Here is a 6000-nt window from a genome sequence, read left to right as displayed (position 1 = left end):
TTGAGGGACGAGAGCAGGGTGACGAGGAGCAGGAGGGAGGAAGTACATGGGAAATAAGTAAACATTTGGAAGTGATGAACGTGTTCATTATCTTGATTCTGGTGATGGTTTTACAGGTATATACATATGTCAAAACATCAAATTACGCACTTTAAATATGTGAGGTTGTATGTCAATTATAACTCAGTAAAGCTGTTAAAATAATTTAAATGGTGGGAAGAGAGTAGTGATAAATCAGGCTAAGTGATTACTATTAATAACCCTGGAACCTGAAACAAAAGCTTAGAAGCGAACCATTTTGTTGCTAATGCCAAGTGGTGCTGTTTCATTTTTTTTAATAGTAATATTTTTAAAAAATAGTAATATTTTTAAAAATAGTAATAAAGAGCTGAGGCTAAAATATGTTTATCCTCAGATTGTACTGCTCTCTGAACATTGGACATCTAGTACTTTGTAACAGTCAAAAGTGGTAAACCCTCTTTTTGTTGTGCGGATCAAATAAATAATCTAGAGGCCTTCCACCTCTTCTCTCTCAGGCTGGGTGTCTTCTGGCCACGTACGATAGATTGCCCTTACGTGGGACGCTCAAGGAAAGCTATAATGTTCTCAAACATCTTCAGAGTCTTTAGTTAAGCTCTGAAAATAACCGAGGTCGTATGGAGCATTAAAACAAGCTATTTTACATACGATGACACCCATATGGATGGTTCTTGACTTCTAACCTCATGCACATACTCTACATGGGAGCAAGAGGTTTCTCTTAGTATGGCCTTCCACTCTTTGTGGCTCTTTCTGCCTTTAAACATATTCAGAAGGTTGGTTTGCCATCGAGCAATCCACCGTGTCCCCAAAGTCCAGGGACACAGAACAAGCTCTCCAAGTGGCCTTCAACACTCTGGCATTCCGACTTTCTTCAGACAGACGTTTTCTCCTCATTTCTTCCACTTCAGACCTTTTATATTGTCAAGGTGTCAGTGAGCTAAGGTTTGTGAAGCTAGTGTTCTGGGAGGCTGCAGGCATGCTCTAGCCCCTTGCTCTGATGTGACGACATTCTTGGCACCTATTGCTTTGTACTCAGCCTCCATCCCTGGGTCTTCAGCTGAAGCTGCATCAGACGGCATTCTTACAGACATTCTCTTAGAGAATTACAGATTGTTGACATTTTATAGCAGGGAAGAACCAAGAAGGTCATGTAATTCAGGTGGAAAACAGGTTTTATCTCTCATTCTAAATTCAGATGGTTGGTAATGACTGCCTGGAATGAGAATGAGTAATGAGGCTCAGGATACAGTCAAAAAACCCTGTCTGAGAACCTTGGCTGAGGTTGGCCAAGGCTGAGGGACAGAGCAACGATAGCTGTAAGCTGGCTGGCTGCCACATTCCAGTCGTTTTCAGGATGAGGAATGAATACATATGAGAGGACAATTAGAGGTTTCTGCTACACATTCTATGGCTTGTGATTACTTGCAAAATAAGGCTTATGCTTTTGAAAGATCAAGACTTATGAAATTTGGCTCCAGTATGTATGTCCAACTTATCTTGGACCTTGTGGTAAATGTGACCGTTACACTTCACCTCCTCCCCATTGCACCCCACTCTACACACTATGCCAGAAGCTCTTTGAAGAAGTCAATTCCAACAAGCATTTGCAAACCTGAAAATCTACAACAACCAAGCAGGTAGCATTAACGTGTGAATGGTTTGGGCCTGGGAAGGACCATGGAGCAGTGAACTTCATGGCAAATGGAAATCTTTACAAACAAAATACAATATTCGGGTTGATGTTTTTTTAGTTGTTCAGTGAAGTAATAGCTTGTCTGGAAAGACTTGTTTTTTTTCTTGATACGATACTTTCTTCTTTGAACATCTGCAACACTATATTTTAATAGTATTTTAACCTCTCCCTACCGTTTACTATGTTGGCTTAAAAGCTCACCTCACACTCTTAACTATTTTTTCAACTCCATGAAGTCAGGGGTCACTTTTTATAGATCTTTGTGGGGTGCCTCAGGTGTGGTTGGCATTGCTAGATTACTTCTGCACTGACAGAGGTAAGGGATGACTCAAAACACATGCTCAAGAAATGACTTCAAATCCATATTCATTTTCAGCCTCACCCTAAGTCAGAGCTGATCACTATTGGTGGTACTACCAAGTGTGTGTGGACAGTCATGTTGGGATACAGATGCTGCAGTTTGCCAGGCTGAGACATAGGGCTGACAGGGGTTAGCTCACTCAGGAGGGGCTTTGGTGCCAGCTCCATCCCGCAGAAACCCTGCTTGTTTCTTTAAGTTACTAAACAAAGTAAAAACCCACCTGCTCAGCCTGAGCAACTGTTTTCAATCAATAATTAAGTAACTTTAAGGTCCCGATCTATACAAACTTATCAATATTTTCACTGAAAAGGGATCAATATAGACAGAGGGAGGCATCCAAATAAACCCTTTTAATGGCCATGTTTGGGCTGTGAGAAGTAAATGAATTGATTGAGTGAGTGCCAGTATTGGCCTGCCAATGCAATTCTTTCTTCACTTTTATAAACATTCCTATTTAACGCTCATGTTGGTGTCATGTTACTTTTTTGAAGTTCTGTTCCAAATGTTCTACTCAAGAGGGGGCATTTGCTTATATTAAATGTAAGAGAGTTTCTGAGTTAATAATTATTGATAACTACGGTGCTGTGTTAGTGCTTTACACAAATCATTTAATACTGACAGAGCCCTATGAGGACCATATTAGCATCATTTTATAGATGATAGGACATAGGCTTTAGAAAAATGAAATACAGTTGACCCCCATGCAACATAGGTTTAAACACCACTGGTCCACTTACCTGTGGCTTCTTTTGAAAAAATATAGTACAGTACTGTAAATGTATTTTCCAATGTTTTTAAATAACATTTTGTTTTCTCTAGCTTTATTGTAAGAATACAGTATATAACATAGAAAATAAGTGTTCATCAACTGTTTATGTTATAGGTAAGGCCTCCCCAGTCAACACTGGGCTCTCTAGTGAAGTCTTTGGAGGTCAAAACTTACATGCAGATTTTTTGACTGCACTGGAAGTCAGTGACCCTAACCCCCAAGTTGTTCAAGGATCAATTGTAAATACTTGTCCCCAAATCATAATAGCTAGTAAGAGAGTCATTGCTTTCACCTTGTTCAAGTATCCCCTGTCCTCCTCAGCCCCTTGTCCCACCACATCAAGTACTACCACTATCTACCTTTCTCGCCACTGCCAGCCCTACTCATGGTCAACTCTGACACAAAGTGTAATGATGGGGTTTGGGCTCTTGGGAGGTCTGGCCATAATGTGAAACAAGTAACCCCTTTAGACTCCATTCACAACTTCCCAGTTGGGCCAACTGTTCCTTCAGAACGGTTCTAGAGATTTGTCCTCAGAGTCCCCAGTAGCCACCAGCTCTGTAAACTCAGTGAGTTCATGTTAAAATCCCAGCAACGTGACTCACCAGTTGTATAATCTTGGGCAAGTGATTTACTCTGAGCCTTAGTTTATGTGTTCTCACATTGAGGGTGTGTTGTAAGGATTAAATGAGATTATTCACACAGGGCATGGTGTGGTACATACTATTATTCACCTTTTCAGAGTAAATTCTACTCTACAAGGTACTTAGAAATAAATCTGATGAAGAAAAGAGGATGATCCAGTTTAGGGTGGAGCCATCCTGCCTCGCCTGCTGGCTATGAAGATTCTGGAGTCTCCAGACATCCTAAAGCATTGCCACAAACTCAGCATAAGTTTGCAGCCTCCCAGGATGACCATTTCAAAGGCAAATACACATTTGAGTAATTAATGCAAGGGAGGTTTTTTTTTAAAAAAAATCACATCTTATAAGCAATAAAACAGGTGCATCTCATACACAAAATTTAGAGTGAAAAAGCCAGAAAAATATGAATATATGAATACTACCCCATGGTGACAGAAATCAGGATAGTGGTTACTTCTGGGGAAGTAGTATTGAGTGAGAAAGGGTATGGGGGGAACTTTTGGGGTGCCTAAAATATTCTAGATCTTGAATTAGGTGGGGGTCATGAGCAGGTACACTTATGTGAAATTGCATTGAGCTGGACACTTAAGATTAGGCATTTCACTGTATTTACGCCATGACTTAAATTTTTTTTTAAGTCATACTTTGTGTTTTTCATCCCACTAAGTGGCTATGTGTGTCTCTCTCTCCACTCCCACTGCACTCCTGACATTGAGCCAGACTCCTCCCAGAACAACAGGGGAAGAAGCCCATGGAAGCCATGGAAAATACTGTTGAGACAAAACACTGAGTATGGGCCCTGCAATTGAGGCTGTTCACCTAGTTCACTAGTTTCTAAAACAGTGCCAACTTTCGCATTCAGAACTTTTTTGTAGATTAGATTTTGTGTTTGCAAAAAAGAAGTGAAGATTCTTTGTCAAGCCCCAATTTCAAGATCTTTAAGGGCATGTGTGTGTGTGCATCCATGTGTACCTGTGGCCACACAAACTGGCCTTCCTTTTGTACTCTGGAAGCTTTTCCTAGACGCATATGTTGTCAGCATTTACTAATTAGATCACATGTATGAAAGGATGGGTCTGCACCTTTATCACTTAACTAACCAAAAATCTGAGACCCCAGCATTGGAAGGGCCCTCAGCAGTGCAGGTCATTCAGCACATCTTCCCACCCTGTCAGAAATCCATTCAGAGGCATCCTGGACTGAGGGCTGTCTTACTACCATGAAACTTAACGAAGACACCCAGAGAGTTTCTGTCCTGTTGGCCATGGGTCATTTGAGGATGTGGGAGGCTGAAGGGTGGGCCTGGCCGAGAAAAGAGAAGAGCTAGCAAACAGCTTTTATGTGTAATCAATATAGAACAATTCAACAGCAATAAGCATTGCTACATCTCCCCTTGGGCTCTCCACCCTTGTCTTCGAAAGCAAGCCACATTAAGTTTAGAGCAATTCAGTGCTTGGATTGTTGGAAATAGGCATGTCAAAGAAATGCAAAAGTTGCACTGGCATTTTAGGTCCGCTCTGCCCTTCAGCGGCAATGGAGATCTTGCCTCCCATTACATCCGCCCCGTAGCTGCCCTCAGCTGTTGGGAGTCGCTGCCCATGCTTGCTTTCTTTGTAAATAGTTTTTTCAAAGGTTTACTTTTTTGAAAGAATAAATACACATCCTCATCCATAAAGGTTGAAACTCCCCCTTTCCATCTCTCTCTGCCCTTCTTGGAAATGCCTCTCCCCTACGGAGCGCAGCTGAGAAGTGCTCACTTAGGCTCTGCAGAAAAGGATTTCCATGTGACAGAATGGAAAATCTCCAACTACAAAAGTGACCTGAAAATTGCACAAAGCACTTACTAGCTGCTGATGGGTCCCAGGCATGAATAATTATTGATCTGAGGAGCCTGAAAGTTGGGTAATTAATGCTGAGAAGGGAGCAAAAGACACATTTTTCGAAGAAAGTAGATTATTTCTGTGTCTCCAATCTCTTCCGTCACATTTTAAGTACTTGCCACCGTACATTTCTTTTCAAGAGAAAACAACCTAGTTAATATTTATATAGCAAAAGGTAACAACCGATAATGTGCATCAGTTTTAAGCAAATCTCATACTTTGTCCTTGTTACAAAGCCAGCTAGAGGAGTCATTAGAAAATAAAAAGCTAACTAAATCTCTACAGAGAGCTGTCAGAGTTGAAGTATATGTTTAAGTAGAGAAGTCCCTTCCCCCCAAATTATATGTGAAGTATTTGCCCGGAACGCTTCATCACCCTGAAAATATTTAGTGCAATATTCAGTGTCCAAAAGCACCGACAACGTTATCAGTTATTGCTTCTGTATCTGGTGATGAATATAATAAAAAAAAATCCAAGCAATCATATGACACAAGACAAAGAGAAAAAACCAGCACTTCCCAGGTACCTACCATGAGGGAGGAATCATGCCAGGATTAGAGGAATATCAACCTCTTAAGACATTGTAAGGATTAAATTAAATAAAGAGCACA

Source organism: Canis lupus, chromosome 8, assembly GCF_048164855.1.
Source record: "Canis lupus baileyi chromosome 8, mCanLup2.hap1, whole genome shotgun sequence".
NCBI lineage: Eukaryota > Metazoa > Chordata > Mammalia > Carnivora > Canidae > Canis > Canis lupus.
This window is presented reverse-complemented; position numbering follows the sequence as displayed.